Source organism: Gorilla gorilla, chromosome 8, assembly GCF_029281585.2.
Source record: "Gorilla gorilla gorilla isolate KB3781 chromosome 8, NHGRI_mGorGor1-v2.1_pri, whole genome shotgun sequence".
NCBI lineage: Eukaryota > Metazoa > Chordata > Mammalia > Primates > Hominidae > Gorilla > Gorilla gorilla.
The window spans coordinates 56,582,436-56,605,519 of NC_073232.2; the positions used below are offsets into that span (position 1 = coordinate 56,582,436).

Consider the following 23,084-nt stretch of genomic DNA (forward strand, 5'->3'; position numbering starts at 1 on the left):
GGCTGCCTCGCCCTCTCTCCTGGTGATAGCCATTTGGCGTCTTCTGTCTGCTCTCGGTGCCTGGCGAAGCCCGAGTTGGCCCTGAGGCATCTGCACGGGGAGGCGAGGGCGAGCATGTTTGTTGTTTACCAAGAATTGGAAAAATAAGGGCCCGGACTCTTCGGACTCTCTGTACGGTATTGGGGTGTGGGAGCCACCTCCTCCCCTGAAGGTCCCAGGATACTCGCTGCCCGCACCCTGCGGGCTCGGCCGGACATTCCTCGGAAACAGCTGCGTCTGTGTGAGAAATGAGCGGATTACCTGAGGCGTGGAGGGGTTTAGAGACAGCATTTTGCCAGTCCACGACCCTGAAGCGGGGCAAACGTGGGAACTCCTTACTGCCAGAAAGGTGAGGGAATGAGGAGATGCGGCAAGCCTGCTGAAAAGGCGGCAGACATGCTGCGGGGCCAGCAGCCACGGGACCAGCAGCCACGCAGTCTGCCTTCGCCGCGTAGCTTCATTCATTCATGCGCGTAGCAAATAAGTATTCAATGCTCACCCTGTGCCATTGTTCTGGGCGTCAATGAAGGGAGTATAAACAGCACCTGCTCCCATGGATTTGGAAGGAATCTTTGCTACAATAGCTAATGAAGATTGACTTGTGCTTCCTCAAGCTACCCTATAACTTGTATGCCCATTGCTTTTAATTGCATTTAAGATTCTGCAGTGCACTTAGTGGATGTGCAAACGTTTTAAACATAAAATAGAGGTCACAGCCTATTGACCTCTGTTCCCGTTTGCTTCTTTGGAATAGTTTTTAGTTTTGTTGCTATCTCGGGATCAAAAATAGTGTCTGTCCCCTCTTTTCTTAATGTGCTTATAAATTAATATAAGTTCCCTTTTATTGATTTTCCATTTCAAACATAAATGTTAACCAACAAGTAACAGTTTGCACATAGATGTCTGTATGCTGCTCTTTCTAGTCACATCCATTTAGCTATAACATGATGAAGTCTAATTAATTAAAGCTTCAATAAATGGAAGGACCAGCTTAAAGTAAAATAAGCCTGTGAAAAATCTTGGCACAATTGAAATTTCATAAATATCTGTGAAAGATAATTAGGCATCTTAAAGTGAAAAGTCTTCATTATGAACTTATTAATGAAGATGGATGTTTTTGAAGTTTGAAAGAATTCTTGTCTTAAGGTAGGGGTGTCCCCAAGGCGAGGGTAAATTATTACCTGTCAAAGGATATGACAAGAAAGTACTTACTGGTGAATTTTCTGTGTTCGAAAGCCTGGCTCTGTAGGACTAGAAATTGGTATTGTAAGCCCAACAGTGGGTTCATTTTTTAGAGTAGTCTCAAATTTATAAATCTCAAAAAAAAGGAACTGTGTAAACTAGAATAACGATTTACTGATTTTCAAGTAAGAAATACGACATGCATTTAATTCAAACTCATGCAAATATTTATGAAGTACCTATGTCCAGGACACTGTGCTATGTGTTGAAAATTTGGAGTTCAAATTTATCAAGAAAGATATATATTGAAAAAGTAAAAGTAGGATGGGTGTTAAGAAAGAGGAAGTATGGGAGCTTGTAGAAGCACACACGAGGTTTATAACCTAGGTTAGATGGTCAGGAAGATCTCCAAAATGATTTTATCTTAAGGGAATGAGAAATTATTAAAAAGGCTTTAAATAGGTAATTAGCATGATCAGATTTGTCAGCTAGAATATTTGTGTAATCGGAAAGGGTAATGTTTCAAGAAGTGTATTAATGTCACTTTCTGGGTATACAACTTAATCAATCCAAGGCACCTTTCTGCTGAGGATTTGGATTCTTGTATAAAAAATACAAAAGAAATATTTACTATTTAACTTTCGATATTAAATATAGGATTTTTTAAATCGAGTTTTTAGGCTTCAAATCGAGGCATTGTCAAGACATAAAATGTAAATTTGTTTATGGTTCAACATATCAAGGCTAGGCCTGGTGGACCAAATGATAGGGTTTCTCCCATAGTAAAGACAAGGTATCTTAGTTCAGTATGAAGGATTTAGTCAGAGATTGATATAAGGAAGGTGGTGGCTATGAAGTAGGTAAAGTAGAAGAAAATCCTATTCCTTTGGCTTGGAGAATTACGGGAAAGGGGTAGAAGAGCTCAAGAAAGACAACCAGAAACATTTTTACTGTTCCCACCCTGAAGATGTAGGGTGAGGGGTTGTGGCTTTAGAAATATCCAGATTGGTGTGGGAAAACTCAAGGACAGAGAAATTACTTTCCCAATTCTCAGATATCTGGGAATATATCAGGCTGAGCAGGAACCACATTCCAGTAACCTTGAGCAGGGCGGAGACAGGGTAGGCATTGACTTTCCAGAGTGCTGTAAGTTTCTATGTACTGTTGAGACTCAGAAAACAATAGTCCCCTCCTCCACAAAAAAAAAAAAAAAAAAAAAAAAAAAAAAAAGGCCTCAGAAGTAAAAGTTTTTCCTCTCATCTTCTGACCTTCAGCCTCTCAGTCTCATTTTCCCCTGAGGCTAGCTATAAGAAACTAGAATCCCTGTTCCCCAACATGGGTTATAGAAACCACAATTCCTTTTCCCCAAAGCCAGCCATAAAATCTGAAAATATTACTCTAACTTTTCTTCTGCTTTTCTGTGTAAAAACTGGCCATAAAGAAATTATCTTACCTACCTTGTTTAACTGAAGGTCATAAGATCCTCATTCCAGAGAGGGCCCTGCCACATAGCCAAAAGAAAGAAGTGCATGCTCAGACAGGTCAAGAAGAATCTAGACAGACAGGCCTTTCTGGGTTTCCCTACCCAATCTATTAGTATTAGGTCATATCCCTTTTGTCCAGTCATATTTCTTCATGACTGTTCATACCTTGTTGAACCTAAGGATTAAAATGGTCAATTTTCCCTGTGTCTTTGGTCTTCATTCTGAAGGCTTCTGTTGGAAATGTGGTGTTCAGAATTCATGTAAAGCTATGATCAAATAAATTTGTATGCCTTTTCTCCTATTAATATGCCTCTTGTCAGTAATTTTCACCTAACCTTCAGACGGCTAAGTGGAAGTGTTCTCTTGGCTCCAACAGTACTCAGAACGTGGTTGAGTTGAGAGCTATCCAATCTTCCCTGAAGTTTTTTGTTAAAAGAGCAAGGTGACACTTTAGCAAAGGCTATGGAGTGGACCTTCTAGACCAGGGATGTCTAAAGTACCAAAAAGATGAGACCCATCCGTCAGAGATGGCCGCAAGGCCCTGAAGCACAGACCATGAGTTTCTCTAGCTACCAACTTCAAGTGAAAGACCAGAAGCAACTAGACATATGAGGAATGTCACCTCAGAGACCACAGGAGGCAGAAGGACCTGTTCAAACCCAATGACCCTTTGTCCCAATGCCTCAGGTAATGGTATCTAGGGCTATCTGATATTTCCAGATACTATCTAAAATAGGATGTAGGGGAAAGGTGGAAATCTTACGAGACTGAGGGTCTTAACGTAATGAACTTGAACTTCAGGGAACTGCTTAAAATACTGAATGAACCCAGGTTTCTGGGTTAGATTAAAAACACATTATTTCCCCTCCCGTTTGTCAGTGACTGAGATTTCATGAAGATGATCGAATCAGTTTAGACAAAATGAAAATTCTACCTTTTTGTACCTAAATTGCAGTGTAGTTGCAATCCCCATACACTCAACATCACTTAATCGTTAGCTTGAGATGTCTGCTATTACAATCAAAATCCTACCAATCATCCGAGCCCCAACTCGTATGCTACATTCTTTTGAAATGATTCCCTCTGTCAAAAACCTTTATGTTGTATTTCTGTGGGGCTTTATAGTTCTGTTACAGACATCATGTTATGATTTATAAGTTATTAATGTACATGAAGAATCAGAATCAAATTTTAGGGACTTAAATATATCTAATTCAATACCTTATCCAATGTCAAAGCCCTTGACAAGAAGTTATTTATCTCCTAATAAATATTAAATTAAAATCCTCATGAAGTTATCCAAAGTCTTTCTCATTCTGAGCCCAAACATATCTCCTATGAGAGCACTACAAAGGCCTTAATTTTCCCATTTGTTCGTGATACAGAATAATAATCCTTCCTATTATACATATATATTCAAATATCTGCCTAAATACTCAAGGTTTTTGCAAATGTTTGTGATATCCCATTGTTTTGAGTCCCTCTGTCACTCTACACACTCTCTTCTAGATAACTCCAATTTTTCTGAGTCCGTAGGTAAACACACCAGGTGTGGAAATATAATAAGAATATAAAAGAAAGCACAGTAGAATAACACCATCTTTGTTGTGTGTGCCAGACATCTTGTAATGCAGCCCAGGAGCCCATTAGTTTTTTTGAGAATAATATCGCTCTGCTCACATATTCTGAGCTTGCAAAGACATAAAAGTCCTGTATCTCTTCTGTGAACATTTCTTATTTCTCCTGTGATACTGTAAATTTTAAGCACATATTATAGTATTTGCAAAGAGAAGATACTTAGGACAATTTGCTGAATTATTTTAGTGAACTCCGATACTTCGAATGTATTTAGTTATATTGCTCCAGCTAGCCTAGGATTTTATCAAAGTAGGCTACACAGTCCTTTTGGTAGGCTAGTCCATAGGTCTATCTTATTCATAATAAAATGACCCACAACCCCTGGCACAACTAAGGATTTTATGACTACGCAGAGGGTGCCAAGAACCAAAACCAAACAGAAACAAACTCCACAAAATGCATAATAAATGAGTGCATCTTATTTCCTCTCATAACACTATGGAAACTTTTCCTAAGCCCTATTGTAAATGGAAGGGCAAAGGAAAACTCATAATCAACAAAAACACAGTTGAAAGCAATCCAAATATTCTAAATTGTTTGTCCTGACTCAAGAAGTATTGAGACTTGTGAAGATCAAGTGACATAATGCATATAAAAGTATTATTATGAACTATAAAGCACCCCCAAAAGTTAGGATATTATTACTGTAGGACACCAAAACGACATTAAGAAAGCATATTTGGTTAATTTTACAGTACAAATTTATGGAAATAGTTTCATAACTTCTTAAAAACTGAGAACTTTCATATTTAGAGTATATGGTTTAATGTATTGAGGATTTTAAAACACAAGGATGATTTAACATACAAATAAATAAATATGATATACCATATTAACAGACTATAGGACAAAAACCATATGATCATATCAGTAAATGCAGAAAAGGAATTCAACAATGTTTAACATCTTTTCAAGATAAAAACCGTTAACAAATTAGGCATTGAAGGAATGCATCTCAACACAGTAAAGACTATGTATGGCAAGCCCACAGCTAGTATCATGCTTAATGGTGAAAAATTGAAAGCTTGTGGTGGTTCATGCCTGTAATCCCAGCACTTTGGGAGGCCGAGGTGAGTGGATCACAAGGCCAGGAGATCGAGACCATCCTGGCTAACACGGTGAAACCCCGTCTCTACTAAAAATACAAGAAATTAGCTGGACGTGGTGGTGGACACCTGTAGTCCCAGCTACTCAGGAGGCTGAGGCAGGAGAATGGCTCCTGAACCCAGAAGGCGAAGCTTGCAGTGATCTGAGATCACGCCACTGCACTCTAGCCTGGGCAACAGAGCGAGACTCCGTTGCAAAAAAAAAAAAAAAAAAAAAAAATTGAAAGCTTTTCTTCTAAGATCAAGAATAAAATAAGAATGCCCATTCCCACCACTTCTATTCAACATATTACTGGAAATCCTAGCCAGAACAATTAGGCAAGAAAATGAAAAAAGGCATGCAAATAGGAAAGGAAGAAAAATTATCTCTGTTTGCAGATGACATGAACTTATATATAGAAAATCATAAAGACTCCACCAAAAAACTCTTAGAACTTACAAATTCAGTAAAGTTGCAGGATGCAAAGTTAGCATACAAAAATCAGTGATGTTTTTATACAACAGCAACAAAACAGCAAACTATTTGAAAATCAAGAAAACAATTCCATTTACAATAGCATCAAAAATAATAAAATACCTAAAGTAAGTTAAACCGATGATATGAAAGATCTGTACAATGAAAACTGTAAAATATTGATAGAACAAATTGTAAAATACACAAGTAAATGGAAAGATATCCCACCTTGATAGATTGGAAAGATTAATAGTGTTAAAATATCCACACTGTCCAAAGCAATCTACAGACTCAATGCAATCTCTATCAAAATTCCAAAGGTGTTTCACAGAAATAGAAAAAGCAATCCTAAAATTTACATGAAACCACACACACACACACACAAACTGAAGAGCTAAAGTAGTCTTGAGCAACAACGAAGCCAGAGGCATCACAGTTCCTGATTTCAAACTATATTACAAAGTTAGAGTAATTAAAGCAGCATGTTACTGGCATTAAATGGACACATAGACCAGTGGAACAGAATAGAGACCCAAAATAAATCCATGTATTTAGTCAACTGATTTTTGACAAAGGTGCCAAGAACACACAATAAGGAAAGGACAGTCTCCTCAATAAATGGTTTTGGGGTAACTGGATATCCACATGTGGAAAAATGAAATTAGACCTTTATTTCACACCATAGAAAAATCAACTAAAAATGAGTTAAATACTTAAATACCTGAAACTATAAAACTAATAGGAGGAAACGGGAAAAGCTTCATGACATTGGTAATTGGGGAGGGGGGGACATAAACCCAAAGACACAAACAGCAAAAGCAAAAATAGACAAATGAAATTACATTAAACTAAAAGGCTTCTGCAGAGCCAAGAAAACAATAAACAGAATGAAGAGACAACCTATGGAATGGGGAAAAATTGTTTGCAGACCATACATCCTATAAGGGGCTACTAACCAAAATATATAACAAACGCAAACAACTCAATTGGAAACAGTCTCGATTTATGAAAACAGCCCGATTTAAATAGACATTTGTCAAAAGAAGACGTACCAATGTTCAACAGGTATATGAAAAATGCTCAAAATCACTAAATGTCAGAAAAATCTAAATTAAAACAATAATATATTACCTCACACCTGTTAAAAGAGCTATTAATTGACAAGACAAAAGATAACAAGTGTTGGAGAGGCTGTGGAGCAAAGAAAACCCTTGCACATTGTTGGTGAGAATATGAATTAGTACAGCCATTGTAGAAAACAGTATGAGGGTTCCTCCGAAAATTAAAAATAGAACATATGATCCAACAATCCCTCTGTTGTGTATATACCCAAAGGTATATCCTAAATACATGTAATTTTTATCAGTCAAAATATTTTTTAAAATTTAAAATGATCCCACCCTTTCTTTCCTGGGGGGAAAAATGAAGGCAGCATGAAGTTGCTCATTTGCTCTTATCTTTAGCTCAGTAGGTTCCGGTAACTTGTCACTTCTCCTTCCCTAATCTGTGCTCTTCATTCAGTGCCTATGTACTGCAGGATAGACATAGCTTCCTATTTTTCTCCCCTCTAGCTTCTTCAGTCTTTCTCTTTCTCCGGACTCTCTTTTCTTTCTCTTTTTACATTGCCAAATCTCCTTGATTTTAAAAACTACTTACTTGAACCAGTTATTGTCCAATTTGAATATTCTAATGTATGGAAGGGGCCCATTATAAAATGTGAAGTGCTATAAACGTGTTATTCATTGCTTCCATTTACTTTTTATCCTCATACAATGTATCAGCAATCTTCAGCACCCTGATTACTCTTCAAATGTCATTTGGATTTGGTAAGATTTTCATATCACCAAATGTAAAGGCCTTTTATCATCTGCATCCTCTTTGATATTTCAGCAGTTTATTTCTGCTGAACTTCTGTAGTGCTAAACTCTACTGGATCTCTTCTGATATGTGTGCTTCCTGTTTATCAACTCTAGCTTCTATGCTACCCCCCTCGAGTGTAGGTGTACTTTAAAGTTCAACCTTTGACATTATGTTCTTTTCTGTTTAAAACTATTTCCTCTGAGAATTCATGAATTCTCATGAATTTTAATTTCCTCTTAATGTTTAAATTCTTACCTTTATTGTCAGATTCCTGTCTCAACTCCCTATCTCTAAACAAAAGCCATTGCCCTATTTCTGACTGTCTAATGAAAATTTTTATTTGCATTCCCATAATCATTTCTAATTAATCAATTACTTCCCCAAACTAATTTCTTTTTCTAATTTCACTCATTATAGTTACTGGGAGCAGTATCTTCTTAGCTTATATTACTCAACTTTCTGATTTTCTCTTTTTCTCTTTAAATCAAACAATCATCAAAATCATTACAATTTTTCACTGTTTCTTGGATATGTGCCTTTTTCTGAATTAGTAACACTACTGCCATATTCTCATGATTTTAACATTATTGAAATTACCATGTATATAGTCTTCCTACCTCTCTTTATGCTGCTTCTAAGACCAACCCACTAAAACACTTTGTTAATCAGAACTTGCTCAATAAGTTACAATGGCTATTTGTGTACTGTAGTTAATACTGAGCTACCGAAGCTTTTAAGGCAGGTATGTGACAATTACAAAGCAGTAATATGAAGATTAATCTGCCTATGTCTCATAGAGTGAGTAGAATTGAAAGAAGGCTAGAGTTTAGGAGAGATTATTATCATTCCAGCAAGAAACTGTAAGATTATAAACCAGGATAGTTTAACTGGGTATGGAAAGAAAATGGACTTGAGAGAGTGATGTTATGCTACTGTGTTTCTGAGATTGTAAAAAAAAAATCACAAACATTAGTGGTCCTTTCTTTTTTTTGATATTTTAAAAGATTAAATTGTCATAATACTGACATGTATATACTATAAATATTAATAGTATAGTACAGTATCATATGGCACAGGAAGAAAAATATATTGTGTAGACTTTCCCAGTGTTTAAAACACAATTGTTAGTTTCCAGTTTTACACAGATTATCCTTAAGAAAGAAAGCAACAACTTTAGTTGTTGCTGTTTTATGTTTGTGAATAAACAAAGCTAAATTAAAAATGGCTCTCAGAGTAACCTGTCTTGGAATATCCTCGCTGACAGTAGTCAAAATTTGAAGGAGTTAGTGTTGAGGGGGCTGGGGTAAGAAATCTTGGGAAGGATAGAGAAGAAAGAACCTCTCTACAGACAACCACTCTGGGAGTTTTTCTCTTCTTCTCCTCTCTGGTCCTGCCCCTCCTATTCACTATCTATTAGAGTGAAGCATTCTCAAACTGTGTTCAAGTACACAGCCCTCCCTAAGTACCTTGTCAGGTAATCTTGGAAATAAACTATACAGTGAGCAGAGCTATAAGGATATAGACACAATTAGTTTGCCCCATGTTCCAGGTTGTTCTTGCCTTCACAGATATATCTTTCTAGTTTTGAGTTTTCCGCCAGGCTAAAATTAATCCTCTTAGCTCTTTACATTACTGACAAACAGGACCTCTAGTCTATTTCTCTGGCATGCAGTTCAAAACTGCTCTTTTGAAACCCTAATTTAGTTAGTATCTCCTTAAATATAACCACAGAAATTTCCTGATGGGTTTTTCTCAAGGATTTTTATCTCAGCAGAATTAAAGCTGTGACTTTTATAATGATGAACACATTTTAGTTTCCCAGAGTTCTTTCTAAGCTAAAACAAATGTCTATAGGATTTTGAAAAGCCTTTTCATTTTTCTGTACATTCCCCAACCCACTCTTAATTTGTACTGTAACAGTGGTGATGTTATGTATCTCACATCTGCCATACACTCATTAGTTTGATAAGAAAGGCTAATTTAACAGCCACATCTTGCCTGGAGACTTTCTCTGTATTATTTGTGTAAACAGAACTACCACACTGCATTCAATTGGAGTTAAACTTTCCAGATTCCATTCAAAGTAGGCCTGCTTCAAGATTCATGATGAGAGAAACTTCAGAGTGAGTAGAAGCTTATTAAAGAGATTAGTCTGCCAATAACACCTACTGAATGATGATTCAATACTATGTATGCATGGATGTATATGTGTATATATGTGTGAAGTTGATGTAGCTTATTGAGTAGCCATTAGGTTTCTTGTTACGATACAATGAGAAACACTGTCCTTGCCATCATCTTACTCTTCTCCAAATGACTGCTGTTTTCTTAGACTGCATATAAATGGAGTTGTTTCTGGTTAACTATTCTTAGCAAGGGAGACCGCATTATATAGCTCACTAGCTAATCATGGGAGGAATTTCAATTAAAATGTAGCAATAGTGAGGGCCATGGAGACAGAAGACTACAGTTGGCCTTCTGTAACTGTGGGTTCTACATTGGTGGATTCAAGCAACCATAAATGAAAATATTTTTTTCAAATAGATGGTTTCAACTGTACTGAATATGTACAAACAGACTTTTTTCTATCATGGTAGGTATTATAAGTAATCTAGAGATGATTTAAAATACACGGGAGTCTGTGCAATAGGTTTTACACAAGTACTACCCCATGTTGTATCAGAGACTTGATCATTTGTGGATTTTGATATCCTCAGGGGGTCCTGAAACCAATTTCCTATGGATACCTAGAGACAATGGCATGACCTTCTGCTATTCTTAATAAAGGTTCCCATTATTAGGACACACAAATGAGACTTTATTGTTCCAATTTGTGTTTATAGTCACATATAATTTTCGTAAAGCTGTCAAATGCTCTCAAGAGTGGAAGATTTCTTTTACCACTGCCATTCATATGTATGAAACTTCTCCACAATAGCTAAGCCAAGTTGTATGTATGTCAATATGTCTAGCAACTAGAAAAGTATTTCCTCTTGAGGTAGCCTATTCTATCTACAGTGAACTCTAGTAGTCTCATTATATGGAACCAAAAACTTCTTCCCACTGTCAATGTTTCCTTGTCTCAAAAACACAGAGAACAGTTAATTCTTTGTCACGTGACAGCCATGTACGTATATATATATATATGTATATATATCTCTATATATAGATATATATGTATTTGCCTCTTAAAATATGATGTCCAGAACTAAAAACATTATAACTTGGGTGGTCTGATCACAATAGAGCTGTTCTATAGCCATCTGAACTGTTTGATTGCAAGTAAGTACTTATAAATAAATTACCAGTTTATTCACATTCAAAAATGATCTTTGATTACATTTGAGTGTATGGCTATTCATATTCATAAATTTCTTCATAATTACTTTTATTTATTATTCCTTACAACAGCCTTCTTGAAGTTTTGTACTTCTAAGCTGAAAAAAATGCCTACAGGTCTCATTTTTACAGATCATGAATGATATTAAAGCTAATTATGCATAACACTGCAAATGAAATAACTGCTGCATTGTAGTTACATTTTATATAGTCTCTTGGTTACTCTATGATTACTTACACATTTAAATCAGGAATTGTCATGAAGCTTGATAATAAGATTTTCTATTTATGATAAGTGTCATATATCCACACAGTATCTATGGATTCACACATTTTGTGAGACAGATCATGGGGTAATCTTTCATGGTGTAGAAGATGTTGACAGTCCATGAAATGCAACAAATAAACCTTAGTTCAGATGTTCACAGAGCAAAACTTAGAACTTTGCATGGATTTAGTTGATGCTTGTAGTAGTGATAAAGGAGATTATTTCTTTGGTCCCACATTTGATAGTTCTCTTATTACAGAACATTTCTATATTGCATTTAATTTTTCCTTCACAAAAATGTTGTGCAGCTAAAAATAGTGATTTGATTAAGATATAAAACTGAAGAATAAAGGGGCCTTAATTATACATAGACAAACAAGCTAAGTCTACCGAGACACCACATGGACACTAAGCCTACAGAAAAGGTCCTAATACTCCAAGGAACCAGACTAATTCAAAATTAAATTCTAAGCCATTGCCTGGCAAAATTGAGCTTTAGAGATAGACCATGCACATTTAGTTCATTCTTGCTACATATTACATTCCATTGCCCTGGTTTTTGTTTCATATTATTTTACTGTCTTACATTCATGGATAAATCACTCTTTCTACTTATTTTTCTTTTTTATTTCTTGTCCCATAATAGCCAAATGCCCTTGTGGGTGGATGGAGGCAGGAAAAGAGAACAATACAAAATAAATATGATACTCAATAGAACCATTATAGGCCCTCATTAGTCACCTCACATATTCTGTCTCTTAAGGGTGTCTTTATATATAGAACCCCAAACACATGTTTATTTTAGAAAATATATCAGTATGTATTCAGCCAAACCAGTTTGTCTGATGTCACATATACAAATCAAGCATTTAATTTGTTTTACACTTCTAAAATATTTTTACGTGTCTTGTTGAAGTCACTCTAGTTTCCTAATATACCACTCATTATGACTTTACCCCATGTCATCATAAGAGGCTGTGAATCTACCATAGTAGATAGTATAACTGACACTGGTCTTACCTTCTTATAGATGAGCAGCAAAATCCATATAAGCCAAAATCTATCATTGATTGTTTTTGCTGCCACCTCTTAGATAGATTTATATGTTTCATTTCAAGGCTCTTTTCTTTCTTACTGCTAAAGCCTCAGTGCCTTTGTCAAAATAATGGCTCCCACCACATACCTACAGCAAATTGATCTTCAATAAAATTGACAAAAGTAAACAATGGAGAAAAGACACCATATTCCATAAATGGTACTGGGAAAACTGGCTAGCCATAGGCAGAAAAATGAAACTGAACCCCTATCTTTCACCATATACAAAAATTAACTCAACATGGATTAAAGACCTAAGTGTAAGACCTGGAACTATAAAAATGCCAGAAGAAAACTTGGGAAAACTCTTTTGGATGTCAGCCTAGGAAAAGTATTTATGACAAAGACCCCAAAAGCAAATGCAGAAAAATTAAAAACAGACAAATAGGACTTAATTGAACTAAAAAGTTTCTCCACAGTAAAGGAAACAATCAATGGAATAAACAGACAACCTACAGGATGGGAGAAAATATTTACAAATTATGCCCCCAACAAAATATTAATATCCAAAATCTACAAGGAATTCAAACAACTCAACAAGAAAAAAATAACTCCATTGAAAACTAGGCCAAGTACATGAACAGACATTTCTCAAAAGAAGAAATACAAGCAGCCAACACATGAAAAAATGCTCAACATCACTAATTATCAGAAAAATGCAAATTAAAACCACACTGAACTATCATCTCAAATTAGTCAAAATGGTATTTATTAAAAAATAAAAAAAGACAACAACAACAGATGTTGACATGGATAAAGAGAATGCTCATGTATTGTTTGTGGGAATTTAAATTAGTTCAATCTCTATGAAAAACAGTATGGAGATATCTCAAAGAACTAAAAAGAGAACCACCAATCAACCCAGCAATCCCACTACTAGGTAACCATGCAAAGGAAAAGAAATCATTTAAAAAGTATACCTGCACTCACATATTCATTGCAGCACTATTTACATTAGCAAAGTCATGGAGCCAACCTAAAGGTTAACCAATAGTTGTTTGGATAAAGAAAATGTGGTATATACACACCATAGAATACTAAATAGTCATAAAAAAGAATGAAATAATGTCCTCTGCAGCAACATGGATGGAGCCGGAGGCCATTATCCTAAATGAACTAACACAGAGGCAACAAATAAAATATCACATGGTCTCACTTATAAGTGGGAGCTAAACAATGGACAAAAAGATGGAGAAAACAGACTCTGGGGACTCCAGAGGGGGTGGAGTGAGGGTTGAAAAATTACCTACTGGGTACAATGTCCAATATTTGGGTGATGGGTGCACTGGAAGCCCAACCCCCACTGTTATACATGTAATACACATGTAACAAACAAGCACATGTACCCCCAAATCTAAAATAAATTTTAAAAGATAATGGCTCCCAAATGATTTGAAAGGGTAAACTTGTGGAATTGTTTTTATGTCTGAATTATAAGGTAATTTAGAGTTTTCAGCTTCACCCTAGGCCCCTTGACCAAATATATCTGCCCTCCCTGTACTCCACAGGCTACAAAGAAGACAGCTAAAGCTAAATCAACTGAAAAATTTTTCTTTACTTGGATAGTTGTGGCCCACAGATAGTCTGCAGTTTGCTATGCAGCATTATTGACTTAAAGACTAGAATTAACAAATTTAAACTCTATTGGTTTGATTAATGCAATCTAACAAAGATTAATGCTTTTTACGTGTAAGGCATTAAGTACTAGGGCACAGAAAAAATATAAGACTTTCTTCTGAGAATGAATTTACCCATGAAAGGATAACAGTCTACTGCCATTGAGGGGATATTAGCCTCTGCTTTTTATGATATGGTACACACTCCAAACCTTTTTTGGTCAGAAAGAAAGACGTTGACAGTTTTCTTGCCTACTAGTATCTAGACAAAAATATATATATAATATGACATCCTTCCTTTATTCTACGTCACTCTTCTATTTTCCATATTGTTTGTTTTTTAATGGTACCAATGGAGCTAAACTTGTCATTCTGTGTAGTAAACATGTGCTTTACAGTATTAATTTAGAGGAGAAGAGTAAATGGGAAGGAGGGGAAAATAAATAGAAAAACATAAGCATTTTTATCAAGATAGTCGTAAATATTGATTCTTCACCTTTTTGCACAAAAAGCTTAGAATAAGGAAAATGTAACAAATGCTGTAGGAGAGGAAGAAAGCCATGTGCTGTGCAAGCACTAAGAAAGGCGAGATTAATTTCAGCTAAAGGAAATGTATGTGAATAAAACACTTGTTCTGGGCGCTGCAAGTCTAATAAACTAAAGTGCCATCAGGTTACCTTTCTAGGCTCTACATTGTACTGAACGTGCTGCTGAGTAAACCATTTTAATCTGTAGATGGATCCTCAACAGCATTCATCTTACCCCTAAAAATACTTTTTTTTTCCTTTTTATGTAGATATATCAGACAAAGATTGGGTTTTTTCAGTGGGCAAGGAGGATGAGTATTCTATATGCAATGGCCATTTAGCAATAATGAATATGAGACCAGATAACTTCAATTTCATTTAATTTAATGAAAGTACATATGTGTACTATAAATACCTCCATAGTATTTTAAAGACTGAAATTCAGAGTCTTTCTTATTTTATATAAATATAAGAATCACTCAGGTTGGTCTAGCAGTATTGTTTGAAAATCTAGGCTTCTGGATGTTGATTCAGCTCTTTTGATTTTGAATGGTTATCTATCATACCATCAATTTCAATTTTTAACTAATTAAATTAATTATTTAATAAAACTTCCTTACAGTATATTCTGTGACTTTTATATCAAAAGTGTATGAGACTTAGTTTCCTATAATTACAAGAATTATATTTCTAATAATTAAAACCAAGCAATGTCCATGGTATAACCTCAATAATTGTCTTCTCTGCCCATGTCTTCAAATAAAGCCTGGAGAAACAAACTGGACCTGTTTTATAGAAGCTGCCCAACATTGACACAACACAGGTCCCAAACAGATTTGCAAGTAGCATCATTACTCCATACCTATTTTGCTCTACGCACAAGCACTGTATAACAAAACGACCTTATATAACTTTTCAATTGCCAGTTTTTACCTTAGTGGGTTTTCATTATTGAGCTATGCATGTATTTGTATGTGCAGCTTAAATTTCCAATTGTTCAGTATAATTAAGCTCCATGTGTACAAAATATAAAACAATCTTTGTATCTTGGTACATTATAAAATTGTAAAGTCCTCTTCCATTTTTTTTTTTCAGAAATGAGTTCTCGCTATATTGTGCAAGCTAGAGTGCAGTTTGCAGGCATGATCATAATGCACTACAACCTTGAACTCCTGGGCTCAAGTGATCCTTCTGCCTTAGCCTCCTGAGTAGCTGGGACTACAGGTGTGCTCTACTATGCCCAGCTAAAATTGTAAAATCATCTTTTATAGTAATTAATATATTATCATCAGAACCATTCACTCTTCTCTTTCTCCATTATGACTTCTGGACTTTTGCTAGATATATAACATTGAGACATAATTCATACTTTTTCTTTGATTTTAGTGTGAAGTTATAATTATTAAAAGATAAAAATACAAATAAATATTTCTAACACTTCTAACACATTAATGACTTTTTCTAGTTAAAAAATACCTGAACAAAAGTAATTATTAAGTACACTTAGGTCTATTCTATCATATGCTGATTATAACATAATATGTATTATAATCACAACATATATATTTTAATCATAACATACATGTTGTGACAGATGTAGGTGACACAAATATGTATTTTCCTTAGATCCTTTTAACCTATGATTCTGTATAGATTAAAATACATGGCTTTCAAAATTGAATGAAATGACTTTTTTTTTTGCCTTGAGCCTGGACAGTGCTTGGAGGTAGACCAAAATAGGTATGGACTAATGATGCTACTTGCAAATCTGTTTGGAAAATCATGTGTTATGTCAGTGTTAGACAGTATCTATAAAACTGGTCCATACCCTCCTCAGACTTTGTCTACACACTCCTTAACTGTACCAATAAGACACACAAATTGTTAAGAAAGTAATATCTTAAAAAAATGACAATTACTATGATTAAGCTTTCTGAATAAACTGATTTTTTAAAACTGACTTGAATGGAAATGGCTTGGGTATCATGAAATGACAGGCAACATTTGTTGAGAATGAACAGGTATTTGTTCTAGATACTTTACATGTGTTAACTCTCTTAACAATCCTATGAAGTAGATGCTATTTTAATCCACATTTTACAGATGAGGAAAATGAGCATACAGAGTTTCAATACTTGCTCAAAGTGACAGAGCTTGGATTTGAATGGAAACAGTTTGGCTTTGGGGATAGTCTTTACCTTTACATTTTACAAAATAACCGAAATAATTTCTACATATGAGAAGGAGAAAGAATGTGTATGTATATGTTCAAATTCAGTGTCTTCATTTAATAAGAAAGAAATATAATTTCACAGCTTACTACTATAGTTAAAATTTTCACAAAAAAGAATCACTTTATACTTTCCTTACCCATTGAGGAAAGATAAACACCAATACATAGTCATTTTCAACTCTTTCCAGTGCTACATAATTTCTAGAATCATGACCCATTGGTAATTTTTTTTTATGGTGACAGTGATGTGAGACTAGAGACTTGGGGAATTGGCTGAAAGGTTATAAAGAGTCACATATTTTGCATCTCCAGCTTCATCAGACTCCAGGTTATGTGAAATACATTTACTTCAATTTGAAATATAATAAATTTATATCTTCTTTTTCACAAAGCAAAGATACACTTATGCTCAAATCTTTTGAGTGATAGAAGGAACTCCCCATATGAGCTATTATTATAGGTCAGTCTAACTTACAGCTTCAACTGTCTACTGAAAAAAATCCAAATACCCTGTACCCTACTGTTGCCCTTGGGATTATCTACAGCAGATTTACTGAAAACACAGAATGAATGAGAATTAAAACACCCTTAAAAATAGCAAACTGGAATCTTTAGACTCATAAGTAATTTCCTTGATGATGTTTACTCAGTTACTGTTCTTACTGAACCTGCTCATGAAATGATCTGTGTTTAGAACAATTAATTTTGGTCTATTTGAATATATAGAAGGTAACTAAGGAAAAGAAAGCAAAACAGCAACCTGATCATTATGCCTATATTATTTTCTTTGATGAAAAATGGAAATGTAATTTGATCACACAATCACTTGGAATTTTCTATACATAGGAGAAGCATTAGACTGAAAGTTTTGAAATGCATATGGTGTTGTACCAGTAAATTGACTCTAAAAAACCCCTGATTTGTAGTGTTTGCTAGTTTTTATTGTTTAAATATTCCCACGATGAGCTGATTTTAAGCTACCAATGGTTTAACGACTGGCTCAAAAAAATCTGAGAATTTAGTAACCAGTTCTGACATACTGCTGAATTTATAATTCTGTGACTTTGTTACTTTGTCCCAATGATGATGGATGCAATACATTGATTGCATTAGTGACCCCAATTCTTTACACCTCATATATCCACATTCTGTGGCATTTAAGTTTGTAGTATACTCCCACTGATTTCCTGGACCCGGCTAAGTGATTTGCTTTGACCAGTGGGATGTTAGCAGACATAACACAAGTGGAAGGTTGAAAGAGACCTTCCATATTTTTACTCTTTCTTTTGACTTTTGCCATTACTATGAAAACACACCTGGGCAAGCAGAGCCAAGTTGCCCCTATCGTTGCAACTAATACCAGCTTAAATCAGTTGACAGCAAACAAATTCTAAGACACATGAGTGAGCACAGTCAGGATCAGTAGTTCTATCTATCTGACCTACTGCTGAGTGCAGATGCATGACCAAGCCCAGGTAAAGTCCACCAAGCCCAGCCTATGTAGAGTGTGCTACACATGTGAGGTAAATGCATTTTTAAAATTATATTCATTGAAGTTTTGTGGTTGTTTGTTATGTAAGATTATTTTGTCAATAGATAACTGATACAATGATGGTATTATTTGGCAAACTTTAATTAGGGTGAAGAGAATTTATACAATAGGCAATGAGGTTTGTGAAAAGTTAAGAAACTTTAGAGTCAGTCAAGCTTGGGTTTGAACACAAGATCTACCACTTATGGGTGATGACCTTGAGAAATTTATTTAACTTCTCTCTTCCTAACTTTTGTAATTTTTAAATTGTAGATAACTAGCTTGCAGGGTTATTATACAAATTAAGTATGTATGTATATAAAATAAATATATACAAATTGGTATGTATGGGTATATACATAATTTCTATAATATATACAAATTATGTATATATATAATGTGTGTATATATTTCATATATATTTATATATAATCAGATTATATGTATATATACACACTCTCTCTCTCTGTCTCTCTCTCTCTGTCTCTCTCTCTCTCTATATATATATATATATAATCAGATTAAGAACACAGATCTGGAATCAGACTGCTTGGGGTTGATTCCCAGCTGTACCATTTTAATATTTCAAAGAACTTAGAATTGTATATTTTCTACTTATAGCATATATTTAAGAGCTACCTATACTAGAATTTGATAAATAAATTAAAGCTCCTGGCACACAGTAAGTATTCATTAAATAGTAAGTATCATGTGATATAGTTATTTGTTTACTTAGAAAAAAATGAACTTGATATTCTGGTAAAATTAGCTAAACCACTTAATTATTTTTTAATGCTAACAGATTCTTTGGGAGCGAAGCAGAGTGACCAGGCAATGTTAAGACTATGTTTTGTAAGGAGTATCTTTAACCTCCAGAAAACAAGCCCATCAAATCATTCCTCTAATAACTTCCAGGAAGAACCTGAATTTCGGCTTGAAACTCATAGGTATAAATTTGAGGAATCTGTTTAAATTGTTAGCAGGGATATTACGTTTTTGCTTTCCTATTCAAAATATTTATGCCAGCTAGCTTTATTGCTAGGGGATAAACTGAAGGAATTGAGGAATGTCTGTCAACACTCTGGTTAATGTGTCAGGATAAAGGCTTCTTGGATAATACCCCCAAAATCAGACACAAGTCAGAAAAAAGGAGATAAAAGGCAATCAAAACCAGCACTAAGAGGTTAACATGAAGTAGGACCTGTCCTAGAGTAGAAAGAGGAGGAAAAATTCTGTATTAAATTGTGAATCTGTCCATTCTGAAGATGACTCAATATTTCTTCAGAGACTAAGACAAGGAGACGATGGTATCCTTGGTGTTTGCCAGGAAGTTACCACTTTATGTAGGAAGAGAAAAATAGGGTAATATGTGGCTCCTTAATGAGAAGTGGAGTGTGGTCTTAGACACGTATAGCCTGAAATCGAATTGCCATTTGGAATGTGTGCTTCCTTCCTGGAGTGAGCACCTAAGATACATCAGCAAGGTTGCCAAGGTACATTAAAACTACCAACTCCTCCATGGAGACAGATTTACATAGGAGGAATGAGAGAGCCAGAAGAGACCTCAAACATAGTTTTAATGACTCGGAGTCTTGGGAGAGAAACTGGAAGACTAAGGGGGAACACAGATGGATTTAGATTTCAACTTGAAGGTTGTGACTTTGGCACAAAAACAGGATACAAAAGTGAAAACTGCCTATGCAGATAGTATTAGAAAACAGGTGTTTATTTCTTCATGGTGGTTTATTATGCTAGCATGATTGATTCTTGGTAAAGCATGAAATAGTAAGCAATGAAAGACCAAGAAGAATATGCATTTTTTAAAAAGATCTAATTTAATTAGATCAAATTTAAGGACAAAATGAATGAAGAAAAACTACAAACTCAGACACTTTAGAAGATATCAAGGAAAAACTATCATATTGCATCTCTAGTAGTTCTTGAGAGAAAATAGAAGAGATGAAAATCAAAACCAAAGCTAGGTTAGCATGTAACATGTTGTCTCACATAATAGGTACTCGGTAACTGTAGATTGGATAAATGTACACACAGGGGTAAAGAGAACCTTTAAAATACTGCTCTTTTAAAAAGCCTGTAAAAAACTAAACAAAATATTAAACCAAAAAAGGAAAAAACAGTCTTATAAATACCAAGATTTGGAGAGTTGAGCTTTTGACTGAAAAATGGAAATAGTTGGAAGAGCAATCTCCTGTGGGTCATGAGGGTTCCTGCATTTTCTTGCTTGATGATACACCAAGAATGTAAGACTCTGACCTCATTTTACCTAGGCCATATCTCAGTATTGTGGTTGCAGTGAGCAACCCTGAAGGATGAGGTGATATCTTTTCCCAAAGAGCAGAAGATTTACTTCTCCCTACTATAAAAGTAGGAAATTGGCTGGGTGCAGTGGCTCACACCTGTAATCCCAGCACTTTGGGAGACCAAGGTGGGCAGATCACGAGGTCAGGAGTTCACGACCAGCCTGGCCAACATGGTGAAACCCCGTCTCTACTAAAAATACAAAAATTAGCATGGCATGGTGGCGCGCGCCTGTGATCCCAGCTACTCGGCAGTCTGAGGCAGAGGAATCGCTTGACCCCAGGAGACGGAGGTTGCAGTGAGCGAAGATCACACCACTGCACTCCAGTCTGGGTGACAGAGCAAGACTCCATCTCAAAAAACAAACAAACAAAAGAAAACAAAAAAAGGAAATTCCTCAAGCTGTGTTCCTTTTTTCAATGCAGCCCACTGCTTAAAGGCATCCATTTAGGCCCATTTGCATTACCCCTGTGGGTCTTAGAAGAGGATGGGGAACCAAAGTAAACCAACAGGAGGCTCTGGCTACAGCTTTGCCATAAGTAGCAAAGTCCTTTGTTTCTGATCCAGGAATCTTGAACCTTATGCCAGCATCCATGAAATAGTAACAGATTATTAGCTTGTAAGTAGGGTGATATCTCAGACCTTTTATACTTTTTTACAATAATAGTAGGCAATACCTTGTTCATAAGAAACAGTTCTAATAGTAAAATGGAATAATTAAAGTGAAAAAGGAATTATTGAACATAATACCTGAGTAACTATGGTCAACATAGTCCTGAAAGCTATTGTCAAATTAAATAGAGTGAGAGTCTTTCAAATTTTATTGGTGCCCCTTTGCTGTATGAGATTCTATTGAAACTCTGTCTTTGGTGATTTATATTTTTCAGTGCAGTCTTGCTAAATTATAACCAACTTTGCCTATTCTGTTTGGGTAAAAGTGAGTTTTAACATCTAGTTCCTGATTTTATAGTCTTTTAGTCAAATCTAAAAAAGATCACAATGCCCTTAACTACTAATTTGTAATAAAATTTAAATCACATGAGTTAAATAAATTATGATATTTATAAACCATGGAATGATGGGATAATGTTCACAATATAACAAATGAAAAAGGCAGCCTACAAAATTGTATGTAATATTAACTTCCAAATTTAAAAAAATCAGTTTATCTATTGATATAGTTATAACACAGCTGATTGATACAGTTATAACATAGATGATACATGCCATACTATTAATGCCTTCTTTGTATTTTTCAAATTTTTGCAATAAACATATGTCACTTTTATAATCATGAAAGTTCTTAAAACTATTAAATTATTTTAACCCATATTTGCAACTCACCTGTAGTTACTATGCAATATACTTGGCATGTATAATAAACAGAAGCTTCTAGATTTATATTTATATACTTATTTTATCATCACATTTATTATTTTATATATCTTGTGTGTCCTTTGTGCTGTATATTTTGTAAATAACTGCAAATTCCCTTTGGAAGAATTAGAATGTAAATAATAATTGGAAGTTTTACTTTTTGGAAAATCTATGGATTTTTACCATGAAAGCCCAGAAAAAAAAAATACTGGTTGGAGGAAAGATAATATGACTCAGAAACTGTTCATTCTTCAAGTAGATTGAGAAATAAATCTACTAGGTAGAACACAAAAAACAAAACAGAAATTTCTCATTGTGAGAAAGTAAGTGTAGGAGTTAAGCACTGTTATGAGTTGAATTGTGTCTCCTACAAATTCACATGAAGTCCTAACCCCAGGTATCTTAAAAGGTTGGCCTTATTTGGCAATAAGGTCTTTGCAGATATAATCAAGTTAAGATGAGGTCATTAGAATGGGCCCTAGTCCAATATGATCGGTATCTTTATAAAAAGGGAAAATTTGGACACAGATACAGACACCCACACAGAGAGAATGCCAAAAGAATATGGTTTATAATGTGTGGCTAGGACTCAATGAGATAGGGTTGATAGGGGAGGAATAAATCAGAAGAAATTAAGTGTCACAGAAACTGTAAAAAGAGTGTTTCAATAAATAGATTGTGATGAAGATCATCAAATGATGGACGATCATGGAGAAGCAGTATTAAATATTAAAAAGGTACATTTAGGCTTTGGAGGCAGAGAGAATTGGGTTTAAATGTTATCTGTACTAACTAGCTGGGTCAGCTATGAAATTCATGTTACCTCACTAAACCTTATTTTTCTCACCTGTAAAGAAGGGGCAATATGTGTCTTTTTAAAGTTTGGTTGTAATTAAGAGCAGCCACACTCTCTCTCTCTCTCTCTCTCTCTCTCTCTCTCACACACACACACACACACACACACACACACACACAAATGCTTAGCAAACAGGTGCTCAATAAATGGCCACTGTTGT

General features: G+C 35.1%; 1 protein-coding gene and 1 long non-coding RNA gene across 2 annotated transcripts in view; one reads left to right on the top strand and one right to left on the bottom strand.

Annotated features, from left to right (window-relative positions):
- The window catches only part of PHYHIPL (phytanoyl-CoA 2-hydroxylase interacting protein like), a 70,121-nt gene extending 69,635 nt beyond the window's left edge, over positions 1 to 486 (bottom strand). Inside the window, exon 1 of the mRNA XM_019035263.3 lies at positions 301 to 486. The gene's annotated coding sequence lies outside the window, so the exon portion shown is untranslated. The remainder of the gene's footprint in view (positions 1 to 300) is intronic.
- On the top strand, positions 266 to 16,294 carry LOC129525190 (uncharacterized). Its single transcript, XR_008669305.1, has 2 exons — positions 266 to 388; positions 15,704 to 16,294. It is a non-coding gene; the product is annotated as an uncharacterized lncRNA (long non-coding RNA).
- Positions 16,295 to 23,084: the final 6,790 nt, after the last annotated feature.